Source organism: Tursiops truncatus, chromosome 13 (assembly GCF_011762595.2).
Source record: "Tursiops truncatus isolate mTurTru1 chromosome 13, mTurTru1.mat.Y, whole genome shotgun sequence".
In the NCBI taxonomy this organism is placed as follows: Eukaryota; Metazoa; Chordata; class Mammalia; order Artiodactyla; family Delphinidae; genus Tursiops; species Tursiops truncatus.
This window is the reverse complement of record NC_047046.1, coordinates 48,083,592-48,100,500: the sequence shown is the minus strand read 5'-3', so window position 1 is coordinate 48,100,500 and position 16,909 is coordinate 48,083,592.

The following is a 16,909-nucleotide window of genomic DNA, read 5'->3' as shown; positions in this document are numbered from 1 at the left end:
GTATTCATAGGTAGAAACAACCCATAAGTAGGAAATTACATAGAGGATCTTGCCAGCAGGAACCCTTCTTTTAAACATAGTTTTTCTTTTAAGAGTAATATAATACACACTACCAAATGTAAAATAGATAGCTGGTGGGAAGCAGCCGCATAGCGCAGGGAGAACAGCTCGGTGCTTTGTGACCACCTAGAGGGGTGGGATAGGGAGGGTGGGAGGGAGATGCAGGAGGGAGGGGATATGGGGATATATGTATACATATAGCTGATTCACTTTGTTATACAGCAGAAACTAACACAACATGGTAAAGCAATTATACTCCAATACAATAAAGATGTTAAAAAATAAATAAGAATGCACATTAAAAAAAATAAATAAAATAAAATAAAATAAATATCAGCCTGATGGCAAGTGCCTCAGGTTTGAATCTCCACAGGAAAATAATCCTAATCCTATTATATTGACCAAAAATCAGTAGATGGTTAACTTAGATCCTTGGCTAGTTTGATTTGGTATTCTTTTATCTTGACTGCTAGTAAGAACATTGTAAGGCTTTTATAAAGGATATAACTTATATTATAAGAACCATAAAAGATACTAAAATAAAGCTACAGGCAAAATTATGAATAAAATATATATAATGAAGACATATACTTACGTGATGGTTATATGTAAATTATATATTTTAAACCTTTTTGTATTGTTTTTGCAATGTTTTTTTTGCAATGTTTTTGCAATGTTTTTGTTTGAAATGTTAAAAAGCACCCAGAATAAAAAATTTGTATTAAACTTAAAAAATAATAAATAAATAAATAAAATAAAAAGTAATATAAAAACATTACTAAAATATCTGTCCATTGAAGAAAAGATGAAAAAAATAACTAAAAATATCTCAACTCCTTAAAACAACTCTGAGCATTTTACAAATTTTCTTCTAGCCTGTGCTTCTGGCAGTTTTCTATTTTAAAGTTATAATTTACCTAAATATTGAATCACAATATTTCATTTTATATTACACCCTGTCGAAACTACTACACAGCCATAATAAATATATCGAATTGTTAAAAATATTCTATCAACTTGTTTCAAGCTAGTGGTTTTCAATCTGGCCGTGCATTAGAATTTTTAGGGGAATTTTTTGAAATGCAAATTTTGAGGCAACGCCAAACTTATTAAATAAACATCTCTGGTGGGGCCAAGCCTTCAGCATTTTCTTATGTTTTTCCAAATGATTTTACTGCACTGTCAAGTTTGAGAATCACTGATATTACTGGTGAGCATTTATATTCTTTATTCATAATTGAAATAGCATTGATGTGAATATTTTAGGGTATATGACACTTTTTTCCTTACAGTCAAAGATATTTTAAGATAGGCTTGCAGAAGTGGCATTATTAATTCAGGAGATATAAATTATGTAATGACCTTTTGCAAATAATGCCAACTGGCTTTTCAAGTGAGTTGTTTTGGTTTACACTGTCACCAGGAGTATACTAGCAGAAAGCATCATTTGGAGTCAGGGTGAAGTGCTTGCACTGATTAATTTATTAGGTAAACCAAAAAACAATCTCCAGTGGCTCTTTACCTTGCATTCTGTGATTATTAGTAAGATCAGATCTTATCCACATACTTGTTTATTCCCTAGTTTTATGCACTGAAGCTCCTCTGTTCATGACCTTTGACCACAATGTTCTAAGGTCAACATTTCCTTTTGTTTTAATAATCTTTTTATATAATACTTCTAGCTTATATTAGCTAAAAATATTAACCACAAATATTTTCTCCATTGTCACTTAATGTTTTATTTTTGATCTGCAAACACATAAAATTTTATGTAGACAATTACGTTCATCTTTTCCTTTGTAGTTTATTTTACAGCTTCTGTAAAAAGTCATTCCCTCTCAAAGGTGAATTCAAAAGTTGCATTTGAATTTTTCTAAGTTTTTCCAATGCTATGACTTTTCATATTTAAATTTTCAATCATGGCTGTACTTCCTCAATATAAAATACAACTAGCCATCACATGTTCCATAAACACTTAAAATGTTTATAAATATTTCCTTGTCCATTACTTCATCGCTAATTCATCCTCCTACCGCTTCTCTGCAGAAGACTCCAGTACTACTCATAGGAAATTCCTTGATCAGCAGAATGTCAAAAGAATTCAACTCAGAGTTTTGCTGGCTATGGGAAAATTTTTACCTTTAAATGTTTGATAAAGGAAATGTTTAAAAATAACTACACCAACTACTACTGTTAAGATTGGCATTCATACCACAGGACAAATGTCCATTTAATTTAGCTTTCTTCTTCCTTCCTCCCTCCTCCTCACCTTCTTTGACCACTTGCCTTCTCAAGACAGTTTGTTCAGTGGCAGTTGTCTGCTTTGATTAAAAGGATTCCCATAAAACATATTTAATAAACATAGCCTTTTGCTATAAAATAGAAGTACCGTGAAATTCAAACACCATAATTACTTGAGATGGCATGAAATACATCCACAAAATTCAGACAGAATTATAAAGTAAAAACAAACTTGAAAAAGGAAGAATAAATACAAAGGCCAGTGAATTTAAGCATCCTTCCCTTCCCCAAACTGAGTATTCGACACCTAAAAATACATCTAAGAATCTGGCAGGAGGTTTAAAAGAAATTTAATACACCTAGTTCTTGTTTTAATTTCACCCTCTGGGAAATATGATTCATTAGAGACATAGTTGGGAGTAGGGATTGCAGAAAAGCAACCTAAATTAATATTCTTCTGTACAGAGAAAAGCAGTAAAACAAAGGTAAGAATGGCTAGGACCAATGCAAGTGTAAAAAAAGAATAAATAATACTGTTTCAGGCTAACTTTTTTGAAAACTATAAAATTATACACACATATTAATAAATTCCAGAAGTAATGCTACTAGTACGTTATATATGTATTACCTCTGTTTCACAGAAATAAACATCTTCCTTAGGAAAAAATGCGCATTTTGATGACCCATGGGGAGAAATCTATCTTTAGACAAAACAAGATTCCCTGTACATTATTTAACAGCAATATCAATGTTCCGACTAGGCGCAGAGAGACCCTCCAAACAACAACTCCAGAAACAAAACGAGAGAACAATATGGGAATATAATCGGGGTGGAAAGGAAGAGACTTTGTGACCCAAGGTAATAATTCAAGAAAAATTATTTTAAACCTGGGGCCCTATTGACTCAACTAACTAAATGGCAACTGATTAAACAGTTACTAAAATTATAGAGAACTATCTACGCTTATGTAACAATAAGAGGAAAACGGTCTTCTGCCTTCATTCTTCAATGTTTCAAAAAACAAAACTTCGGGCATCATGGCTTCTGTCCAGTTGGCAAACATCTTATTTAAGTAAGCACAACTCCAAACCACTCATTTAATCTGCTTTAATATTCTTGAGGGTTTAAATAGCCACTTAAAACTTTCAGGAAATAGTTCCTCGATGCACCTGCCACCTCATTTCATGAAATCAATACTTCGTTTAAGCTAAGTCAGGAAATCTTAAAGTGCTGAATTCAATTATGACCATTACTTCATGAGCTGCTAGTAGATAAAACACAGCACTGACGTTGAAAATCATTACAGTTAAAAAGCTTTACTTCTTTGGGGAAGTGGGGCCTTTTCTAAGGTACCATTAACATAATTGATAAGAGCATATCATGTTAGGATAACAGTAACAACTTTAATATATAATATAATACCTTTCTATTGCCAAATGTTAGTTTATAAGCACAGAAGCAACATTCTCCCTGGCTACGCCTAAAATAAATATATTGGGATGGTGGGAGACAGCTGTCTATCAATATAAAAAGGAAAATTGATAACATCGATCCAAACCTCATCTAAAGATGTAAATAAGTATTTAGTAAAATCCACATATATTAGTAGTTAAGCAGAACACAAAAATTCACCACGTCTTCAGTCACAGCACTATGTTATACATAAAAGGCAATGGTAAGCTGAGGTTCCACACAGAAAAGCCTGCAGACACATTTAAAAGAATAAAAAGCTTTTATAAACGGTAAACACCTGGTATTGGTCTTCAACTGTTGTCTCTCCTCAGATAACTACTAACTACCTGATCGGCTTCCATGCACTGGTCCTTCTAGTTTCCTAGGGTCCAATGTGGGGTATCATTACTTCAATTTCCAAGCAGAGAATGAACAAATGTCCAAACATAGAGATAAAATTTGAAATTCGAAACCTCTTCATCCCATAAATGCTACACATTTGATGATTGTAAAATTGTTCCTTTTGTCACTTGGCTTGTTAAACTGAGTTTTAAGAAAACTCTGGAAATTTTCAAAATAAATGTTATGCTAGTACATTCCTATGTCTCTCATTTCCTCCTTGATTTGTTCATGCCTTCTAATAGGCATGGTCTTTCTTCTTCTTTTTTATTCCTTTGGGACCCCCTCTTGAAGTCTAACATTTGCCTGGGGCTTAACATTTGACTGGATGGAAAGACTGAGCTTTGGAACCAGCCAGATCCAGGCTCAAATACCAGAGCTTCCACTTATAATTGTGTGAAGTTAGGCAAGATACCTAACTCCTCTCAGCATCAATTTCCTCATCTGTAAAATGAAGAAATAACACCTACTTCTCAATGTTACCCTGTGGATTAAATGAGCTAAAAAATAGAAACTGCTTGGCTCAGTGCCTGACATGATCAGTTACTGCATAAATGTTAGTTTCCTGCCCTTTTGCCAAAATGACAGTCAACAGACAGTTCTGATGATATTTACAGACACACACATCTGTTTGTTCTTTTCCGTTCTTTACCTGTATTCTACTCCTAATCCTAATAAACTTCCCCCATGTTCAACACTCAGCAAAGCTTTTCATTACCGTAAAGGAAAATAACTGAAATAATATTACATAAATAAATAACAGCAAAGAGGAGGCACCACATTTCTAAAGAACATGTTCAAAATTGAAGAAACTCTGGCATAGTCTCTCTAAAAATGTAAAATGCCTGAGCAGTTTAAGGAGAAGGAGAGGCAGTATTTACTCAAAAGTGCAACTCAATTTGATTCTTAGTAAAACAGGATTAGAATATCGAAGTGCTCTCCGTGAAGATAAAGCAAAACATTCACTGGGAAAATCAGCCATCACCAGCAAGAATATTTATTAATGTAGTCAGACTGCTTAAAAGGGCCCCAAGCAGAAGGGTGAACAAGCAGACTACAACTTCAGCAAGAAAGATCATGGAGATGCAGTCAGTGTTCACAGGGAAGAAGGCTCCGGATATATACCAGAAAGGAAAATAAAACTCTTCTATCTAATGTTACCATAGGATTTTTGTGTGTAGATGAATTTGGAGTCAAAATATGGCCATAGTTTACACAAACTGTAATTCAGATAGCGAAATCAGAAAGCACAGCAGGGCGTCCCAACTTTACACTTTCCAACAAGTCACACTTTCTCAGTTTCGATTCTAATCTGCACTGTCACACGGACAAAACAAAAATAGCGTATGTGAGCGACACCAATCTGAGAGCCACCCTCATAACCTTCTTCACAGTCATTCAAAATCACTGCCTGGCCTCCAGGTGGCCAGTTGTCTCCTCAAACCCACTAAACATGAACCGGGGAATGAGTGACAACGACGGGGTTCCTCCGTACGGGGGGACCCTCGATGTCCCTTTGCACCCAACATCACTAGCTGGTACCTACCCGGAAGGAATGAACGGAACCACTCCAATGCAATCCCAGCCACTCCTGCTAGTTCAAGCATTCGGTTCAGCATCACCTCATGACCAACACGAAAGCAGCTGAGGCTCTAATATAATCATCATGGAAAGGTGTCCCAAATCCTTCATTCGAGGAAGATCCTTCATACACACCAACGCTGTCTCCAAGCCATGCCGGGGTCTGAAACCAGACTGGAAAATATTATATATGTGTATATATAGTAAAACTCCCACAACCCACTCTTCTACTATGTCACATTTATTTACAGCTGCTTAACCCCTCCTGAATATATATAGCCTTCTCAAGGTGAAAATATGAACATTCAAGGAGAGATCCTTTCCATAGTAGAAGGGAAACTGAAAGTATATGAAGACCTGGTGCTGCCTGGTAAGGTAGTTGAGGTGGTCCCAAATGGAACATACTTTGTCCTGAAGGGAAAAGAGAAAACACGATATTGGTTTCCAAGGCTAGTCTTCGAAACTTGGTATATAGGATCAAACTCTTCCGATGTTTACAAAACAAAAAACAAAACAAAGCAGAAAAACCTTGGCTTTTTCAGGAGATGGGAAAGCAATGCCAGATTAACCACTGAAGCTTTGTTTGGTATTACCAAAGTGCCTTCTACCTCCTGAATCCCACTGGGGGTCACCACTTTCGTAATCCTAACTACCATTGCCTGGACTGCATTACTAGACTCTACTGATGCAGGAGCTCTACGCTGACTGCCCTTGCTCACTGTGCAGACACAGGCAGCAACCTTTAAGTGAATAACAACTTCGAATGGTAGGAATAATTTAAAAGAAAAGATCAATGGGTCCCAACAGCTATTATATGTTAAAGAACAAGAACAAACCAACTTTAAAAATACCAATTTTCCTTCTCACTTCTTAATGAATAGGCTTCTTAGAAACAAAGTGACATTATATAGAGTTTTCAAAGTTTAACCAGAGAATTCACTATTTTTATCTTCTTGAGACTTCTGTTAGAAGATTTAAGACTATATATTTCCTTTTGGCTTGCCCCTTTCTCCTGAACTAATGTAATACGGAAAACTAAAACTTTCAATCCCCGTGCAAAATTTTACTAAGTTTCTCAATTTCCAGAGTGTGTCTAAAATAAAATCAATTGGGTTAAATCACTGCAGCAATATTTTCTATGTGCTTACCCTAAAATATTACCTTCATCAAGCAAATGGCTATCTATATGAGTGTTCATCACATATAATTCCATTTTAAATTAATAGAATTGTCTTCTAATCTCCATTTCATTTACTCTACTGGCCAAACTCATCCCATCCTTGCCAATTACTAAAATGAAAAAGTTTGGTAATGTCCTTCGGGGGTACTATTTCCTCTACCCACTCAGTATATACTTTGCTTCTCAAGTCAATTATTCCATTGATGTCAAATATCCAGAAACTGTGTAGATAGGTTTGGACCTGAGATTTATACCAAACATAATACTCATTATGTTTTTCTGGACACTCTCCACTAACTTCACTGCATCTGGTAAAAAATGACATGTCTCTCATAAGGAAAATGCTGAATGGATCACCTGGGCTAAGGACCCAGAAAATACTACACTGAAAGGCATAGATCACTTGATTGCTCAGCTCAAGCTTACAGTCCTCTTGGTGCTTAGTAACATACAATGCTTTTCCTCCTAAAATTTTAAGTCCTCGTGTTTGACATATTGACCCTCTGTTGCATAACTTGTGGGTCTGGCCAAGTGCCATGAGTATAAGAGTCTTCTCAAACCATCCCTTTTACAGATATCAGCTAACAATGTCTATGAGTAATATATGTTCAGTCAAATAAATACCCGCTGAGATGTCTGCCATGATCTAGGAACTATACAGGATATACAAACATGAGTAAGATATGTCACTAACTGTCTTGGAATCCATACTTTAGTTGGGAGAAAAACATATAAACTAAAAGAACTGTGATAAAGATACATTAAAAACCACCCTTATAAAAGAAGGGACCATATTTCTGCCTGGGAATTGAGGGGAAAGTATCCAGGGGAGAAAATCTGCATCTTAAATAATGAATAGCTATTACGGTGGCAGGGATAGTAATAACCAACAGAAGCTAAGGCATTAGCATATATGTAATTTACAAAATCTTGGAAATCAGCTCACTACTCAAAAGTAAAATATATTCTATCCTATAGTATTTAGTTTACAGACAGCAAAACTATTTCAGTATAATGGAAAACTCCCAGTATAATATGAACATTCAATAAATACTAAAGTCAAAACTCTGAGAACCTTAATGACAGAAGCACACAAATAATGATGTAGATTTTCCCAGAAATTAATCATTTCCTACATATTTAAATGCAGACCTCCTCAGAGACAGCGAAGTGGTTTTGTTTACTAAAGTCTCTTCTCCAAAATTTCATTTTGTGTATTTGAAGCTTCTCAATCAGATTTCAAACAAAATTTGGATGAGAGTACAAATACAGAGGACTCTGAGACACATCGTTTTCCCTCAAAACATACAAATTAGATAATTAATAGGAGGCACTGTCAGGATATGACATTTTAACACATATAAGTTTGGAGAGTGGAAAAGCAGAAGAAATACTACACTTATACTGTACATTCAAAAGGCTAAAGTAACCCAAGTATGAGAGCTAGCTAGAGAAAGGCACCTTCCAAGTTACAAATAAGATCATCCTCAAAGCATTTCATGTAATGAAAAACAATTTACCCACTGGTACATTGCAAATCGGGAAAATCCCTGATCCTAGAATCCCAAAATTAGTCATCGGCAGATATCATATTAAAAACAATTCAGGCTCTGCTTCATCAAGTAACAATGGTTTTAAATCTAACCACTGAATCTGAGTTAAGAACACAAACTAATTAGAATCCCTTTCCTAACTTCTCATAAAATTTTAGATTAAAGATTATGTATTAAATCATATCATATACTTCTTATTGAAACGTGACTCTTTTGGCATCAGTGTGCCAAAAGGCTGCTGTGGAATATCTTAGAATACAAATTTGACTTGATAAGCCATTCAATCTTGATTAATTTTTCCAAAGTCCTACTAATGCAACAAAGTGTGAAATCTCACGAATCAAGTATACAGTTGATGGTACATTTTAAAAATTATTTTTTCCTCATTTCAGCCCTACCATGCAGATAAAGAGCTATAATTTTCCCTATTTCACTGGAGAGAAAAGACAAAAAAAAAAAAGAAAGAAAGAAAAGAAAAGACTGAGTGACTTATCCAGGATAACATATTATGTTGGAACTAGAAACAGAGCTGGAATTCAAATTTCCATTCAGAAAATATCATGAGCCTATTGCATAAAGGGCACCATGGGGAAGAGAAGATCAATGAGACATAAACTCTACCATTAAGGAAAGTGCAGTCCTATTATAATAAGAGGAAATTTGAGACAGTTTATTAGATACAACAAAGGAACACACATATTATGTTATAAATGAATACCAAGGATAAAATGATGAACTAAAGCTAGAGTTAAAGAACCCTTCACTGAGGAGGTGGTATATGACATTTGAATTGGCTTTGGAGTGGGTGGGTAGAGGACAAGAAACAGTGAAGGTCATTAACAGGCTGAGTAGAGTCAGAGAGACTTGGAAATCTATGCTAATATTTGCATCAAGTTAAATATATAGGTATTTTCTCAAATGTCACAAAATTATAATACATATTTAACCTAAATCAAGCCTAAGCATGAGATTTAACTTAAAAATAGATACAGCAGAGGCTGGTAGTTATTCCCCAGTAACCACCTTTCCCTACCTCCCACTTTTTAGCTGGGAACCAGCCTCCTGCAACAGACTATACTCTCCAGCTTCCAGTTCAGCTAAGTGCAACTATGTATCTGGCCAATGGGACATGAGAAAAATGGATGCACTCAAGGCTTAGAACAGAATATATCTAAAGAGGGACTGTGTCTGCCTCTTCTTCCACCTGCTGCTTGGAACATGGATTTGGTGGCAAGTCATTTAGACCATGGGATGAGGACAAAATACTAGGGACAACAGAGCAACACGACAAAAGGACCCTGGCTCCTTGGATATCCTGATATAACAAAGCTATCTTATCATTCCTGGGACTCCCCACCTTCAGACTGTAATGTGAGAAATGAACTTTAATTTAACCACCTATTTTGGGACTCCATGACACCCATGCAAACCTATACACTAGCTTATGTAAACACCTATGCTATAAAATAAATACAAATCCCAAGTATATTCTTGGACCTCAATTCTCAGAACTTGAGAAAAAAAATCTGAAAATATTTCATGGCAAAGGATTTATTATAATCAGCAATATGCAGTTGTTGTAATAGGCTTTCGAATCTATTTTAAAATTTTAATCTATATGACAACCCTAAACAGGGGAAAGGTCAGAGATCAATATTATCATATTAAAGGTGAAGAATAAAACAGCGGATCAGGAATTCATTACAAAAAATCTTTGACAGCTCCAAATTGTATTGGGTTTCACTTTATTTAATCCATAAAATATTCATGACATATATTTCATACTATATTGATATACTGAAGATCCATTTATAAAGGAAAGTCAAATGAGTTATTAATGCCAGAAAAAAGAATCAGTAAATGAATACTAGATTTTTACTGTAAGTGCACACTAGTTGACAATGTTTTCATTTACCCATTGGACTTCTCAGGCCACTCAATTTTATTGTGATTACATTTAAATATTGCTGTTCATGTTTTTACGGAGAACAGAGGAAAATTTAATAAGTAAACATAAATTAAATATATTATCATGGTGTGAATGAAGAAACAGAGCAGGCTGCAAGAGTCCAGAGGGAAAATCTGAAAAGAGAAAATGGGGGCTGGATGGCCTGTGTGCATCATATTGTCTGCAGGCGAATCTATTCGCCCTTGCTTCACAAATTACTCATATTACAGACATTCTAAAGAATAACTGGATTAAGCATATTCAATAAAGTGATCCATGGCACTGTGTCTTACTGAGCTCACTGGCTCTCTACATCAGCCCACAGAGGCAGGAATGCAAGGCAGCCACAACCCCTTCCCTTGTTCTTCTCATAATCCTCCTTTGGGCAAGGTCTTGATGGCAACCAAAAGCCAACGAGGCCAGAACCAAGAACACTGGATAACCATCAGAAGTACAAATCACAGTACAATCTCTCTTGCACCCCTAACTCCTGCCAAAATATGTACTATTGGAGGCAAATCAAACCAGATAATAAAGGGTGACTGGATCAACGAAAACCCATCACTTCAGGAAAATCAATTGAAAGACATGTCTCTTCAAATAGTACCTTAGAATAGAAGATTTATCTACTTTTCTTCTCTTTTTATGGTTTGTCCTTCACTTACTACCGAGCTTTTGCACATTCTTTTGCACTTCTCAAATTCTGAAATGATCACCCTCTTCTAAGTTAAAGATGAGTCACATATTTACTAGCCATTCTTTAGACTATCCCACTAGCAACAACTTATTCCAAAAAATATTCATGAATGCCATTTTTCTACATTAGCAACCAGTAGGACACCTTCAACAAATGCAAATTAAGCAACAAATTGAAAACTAATCATTGTACAAATGTTGTATTTCACTCAGACTGGTTAGAGAGGAACGAAGTCATGGATTCAGCCTATCTGCAGTGGTCTGATGGAGAAAGTGCTCTACCCAGACATTTTACATCTGTCTTTTGTAAAAATAAGGAATAAAAATAAAAAGGAAAGAGTGGTATTCTTCTATCTCCCAGAGGAAATACAATGGACAGATGAGATGAGGAAGGATGGATAAGTGGTCATGATACAGATTACCAATAACAGTAAAGTTTATCTGATTATTCTCCACTTAAGAAAATGTCCTAAAGAACGCAGTAATGCTGGTTGGGACGCTACTTATCTGTTAATTTGTACCTTTTTTCCTTTCCCTAGATGCATATCTTAAAAACAGGACAATGTTAATAACTTAGCCTCCTCTACCCCCCACCTAAGCATCATTTAATCAGTCTCATCTATTTTCATTCAGTTATTTCATAAAGGTAGTAACTGCCACTCTCTAAAACTGCCTTTTGTTAGCAATTAATGCTTTGACTGGTCACAGTTAGCCAGTTCCCCAGAAACAATCTATAAGTCCAATATCAACAACAAAACAGTGAGAGTCCTACAAAGTCCTTGGTTCTTCCATTACTGAAAGTACGTTTCCCACCCTTACAGCATCACCTTCTAAATAAAACAGTAAGAAGCTACAATTCAGATATATCTTGCTGCTATCCATAAGCCCAAATCTTCACTAAAGATCATCTTTCTCATGTCGGACAAGCAGAACAGTGAAAGTTTGGGAAAGGCTTTGTACCTTCCAAATCTGGGTTATGGAAATGGAATTTTTAAAAATATTTCAACCCTATTTACAAATAGGCTATAAATCGAGAGTCTCAACACACCTATCTAAAGGCTAGACTTTCATCTCAGTGAGTAATATATATATAGACAATCAACAGTTAGCCAGAAAAGCTGCTAAGGGGGTGGGGGAGTATTTATTCGATAGAATCATACAACCAGTACTTTTAAAATCAAAATAGTATTAGGTTCAGGCTACAAATATTTCAAAAGGTTAAATGCAATTGATTCTGAATCAGACATCAAATCCCAGATATGTCACTTGCTAGCTGCATGAACTATCCCAAGTTACTTAATCTCATCTGCCTCAGTTTCCCTATCTGTAAAATGGTAAATACGATATCACTTTTTTAAAAAGATAATTCATGTAAAGTCCTTAGTATTGGGTCTAGTGTAAGTAAATGATAAAAAAAATAGGTATGCTTTTAATCAGCAAGCCCCCACTCATTAATCTGCTTGACATACTCCATAAAGCATGGTACCTCAGCACCAGGCGAAATAAATGACTGAATACAAAGATCTGTGTCCCTCATCTTAATGAGCTTGTATTTGTGATGCAAAGACAACACTTCCTGTTATGTTAGAATATCATATATTCTATTAAGAATTCAAGAGAGAATTTAGAAAGTCCTAAGTTTCATTTTTCTAATAAAAATAAAAAAGCCATTATGTACTAGGCTGAAGACATACTCCACAGAGGAGAGGTTAAAAGACGTAAATGAATGACTCAGAGAAGGGTCTGGAACTACGCTGTTAAACCTTCAAAAGGAGGAACTTCACTTTACTCATCTATTAATCCAGCAGCTTCCACAGTCTCAAGAACATAGCATGTACTTAATAAATGTTAATGGAATGAAGACATGCCTTAAAGCTTCCACAAAACCCCCAGGACTTTACACAGTGAGCAAAAAGGAGGCACTTAATCGGTATTTAATTGATTAACTTCTACATGTCCACACTTGTTTTCCTTTCTCTGATGTTCTCTCATTTGACTAGTAAGCACCTGGGAAAAGCTCTACCCACACACCTGAGTACCCTGAACCTGGCCAGAAGATGGTTGCCAACAAACTGAAGAGAGAGCAGAGCCCAAACGCAAGCCTTGCGCAGCACCTAAAACAGGACTTAACTTTTTTTAAAAAGTTGATAAAAATCATCTGAATTTCAGACAGAATTATCTATTTGATTCTGCATAAGGCATCTCAGGAGGTGTAGGATAAATAGTCCTTAATTGTCCTGAAAGAGCTAGGACTTATTCTTTAGGAATTATGCACTTGTAGCTTTTAGAAAACGTGGCTTAACAAAATGTCATATTTTTTTTCCCTCTGAGAACAAATCAACTATAAAAAGAAGTCCCCATGTCAGCATATCAACAGTTTTGCATTTGAATTATGTTGTCAAGTCCAAAACAATGAAGTGAAACTTAAAATCATTTAGGCATGTGGCAATTAAGAGCACAAGCAATGAAATAAGGAGATAAGGAGAAAAACACCACCTAGAAAAAAAAATTAAATAATACCACCCCAGTTAAATGCCTATTTCTCCCCAAAGATCTTAACCTGCACAGGATACTTAGAAAGACTCACATACAATGTAATATTATATCCATTTCTGCTCCTATTCCTGCACTGAAATATTTATAGAGTGCTCAGTATTTCTGGAGTAAATTATACCTAGATCTCAATAAAGCTGAAATCACCTAAATTACCGTTTTTGTTCAATTATTTGGAAGGATGGAGAAAGGAAGCTTGACAGAATAAAAAGTTGTATTAAGAAATGGCCATTTCACAGCTATAATTGCATACCTTAGTGAATATTGATGCCTTGAGGGTTATACGCAGTCACCACAGCTATTTTTACCAAAGCCTTCAAATAAAATCCAAATCAATTTATGTTATGTGACTCTACACATTATATTTGGACACGAAACATAAGCCAAGTATTCTATCGGTTTATATGTTAGGAATAACATATGAAAACACGTATGAGGAGGATGTAAAAACAGAAGCACAGTACAGTGTTAAGCATATTGTTATGAATACCTTCTAAGTTGAATCAGATACTCAAAACTCTAGAAAAATTCTATGGTGTGCCACGAACTCTGGAAGTGTAAAGGTCCAAATTCTTTTTTTAAAAAAATAAAGTTCCAAATTCCGAATCACTGTTGTAGACTGAATTTTTGTGTCTCCCCCACCCCAAGTCTTATGTTGAAGCCCTAGTGTGGCTATATTAGGAGATGGGATCTCTAAGGAAGGTATTAAGGTTGAAAGAGGTCCTAAGGATGGAGGCTTGATCTGATAGGTGCAGTATCCTTATAAAAAGAGACACTGAAGAGCTTTCTCTCTCTCTCTGCACATAAACACCCAGGAAAGCCCATGCGAGGACACAGTGAGAAGGTGGCTGTCTGCAAGCCAGGAAGAGAGGCCACAGCAGAAACCTATCCTGCCGGACACTGATCTAGGATTTCTAGCCTCCAGAACTAGAGAGAAATCTGAGAACATACACTTCTGGTGTTTAAGCCGCCCAGTGTATGATGATTTGTTATGGCAGCCTGCGCAGACTAACCAATCGCTGTTATTATAACTTCAAGCTGGGAACCAGGAGGAGTCCTATTGCAAATTTCGTACATTAGTTTGAGGCATTCTACCTGAAAAGCGCTCCCTCCCCATTCGGCAGTCCTTTTATGGAACAAAGTGAAAACTGCCAGCAGAGGGCGCAACACACACACACACACACACACACACACACACACACACACACACACACACACACACACACACACACACACACACACACACACACACACACACACACACACACACACACACACACACACACACACACACAACCATAGTTCATGAATGTCTCGTGGGCTCCACTTCTACTTTGCAAATTATGAAAAGATTATGGGGGAGATTCCACAGCAAAAGGCAAGTACAGTTGACCCCTGAGCAACATGGGAGTTAATTTGCATATAATATATTGTCAGCCTTTCATATTTGTGGTTCCTCCACGTCTGCAGATTCATCCAACCACAGACTGTGTAGTACTGTAGGATTTACTATTGAAAAATATTCGTGTATAAGTGGACCCACAAATTTCAAAATCCCAAGTTGCTCAAGGGTCAGCTGTAGTCAACTGTGGCCCCAACATCAGATGCTTGACTACAAAGGCTTTCAAGTTGCCCAAGTCCAGGTTGATTAGGGTTGTGCTGAGGGGCTGAAATCTGACCTTGTAGGGTAATATTTCACACAATTATTTTCTAACTCAGAGAATGCTTTCACAGTAATATATCACCTTATCATCCCCTGAAGAATTACCTCAATCACTATGTCACTATAAAAAAAAGTAACTTTAAGTTTAAAAAAAGTTTAATTATGATACATCAGTTGCTTTTTAAACAATTAGTGATATCTATGTATAAATTATGAATACTTATTTAATCAGTTTTATACCATTTAATTTAAAACTAATTAATTATGCACAAAGCATATAATACCAACAAACAACATTTTAAGTGACATATTTTGGGAAGAACCAAATGTGTATAAAAATGACCAGATTAGAAATTCCAAATCTCATCTAAATGTAAGGTATAATGTATGCATTCACCATTCACATCATAAACCCTACATAATCAGAATATCATGCATTTATTCAGATACCATGTGACTAGGAAAAAAGTACATGCTTGATTTCCTCTAATTATATCCAAACATACAACTGACAATAGCTTTTGATTCATAGCGTATTAGGCACAATATATTCTCTGGGATATTTTGGACTATCAGTTAAAAAATGCTACTATAAATGGGGTAATGTTTGTTTGAGAAAAAAATAGATTTAAAAAGCAGGACACCAGGTTTAAAGAGACCAGATAAGAAGATGCTGCATTAATCTAGTTGAAAAATTTTAAGTGCAAAGAATAAATGGCAAAGAGTGGGGATTCAGAGAAAGAAAGATGTAGTTAGGACACAGAATTAACACTACACAAGAGCCAACTGGCCATGGGGGCGGGATGGGAAAAGAGAGTTAGGAATGACCCTGATTGGGATTTCTAATCTGAGTAATGACAAGTAAAAGTTTATGTCAACCAAGAGATAAATTATTCTAAAGGCTTGCTTACACACACTCATGTATACACACCTAATATACACACATAAATACATGCAGATTCCCCTATAATTCTGGTTAATAACACCATTGTTTCATTCATCCCTCTCTAAGGATGAATCCCTCACACCATTTACACAATGAGAAAATTAGACGTTAGCAAATGGCAAGGATGACACCATGAGTTAACACTGTAATTCTAAAATGCCCCAACACAAACAAACGAGACCACAGTTTCAGTATGAAAGAAGCAATGGGAACATGGAGTCTGGAGATAAGAATTGATTTTGCAGTTGAAATTATTTGTGTTTCTTTCTTATCTTTAGACAAAACATTTCAGCAGTGAGAAAGAATCATCTCCTAAAGTGCTAATTAGAAACGTAAATCTCACCAAGAGAAATGCCAAGAAATTTTATTGTTTGTCACTATACATGGTAATGGAATTTTCTGACAGTTTATCCCCCTAGAAAAATCTTTAACAAACCACAGTACAAAGTGGAGATCCTAATTTCAGCATATCATGACAGAGGCTGCAAAACAGAAATCATGAAAGACCTAAAGACAAGTAGCTTAAAACACATTTATTCTAAGAATTACCAGGGGAATAAGAAGTTCTCATTGATACCGGCATAATTACAAAATCTTGGGTTGTCAAGTGCACGCTCCACATTGCAAAATCAAAAA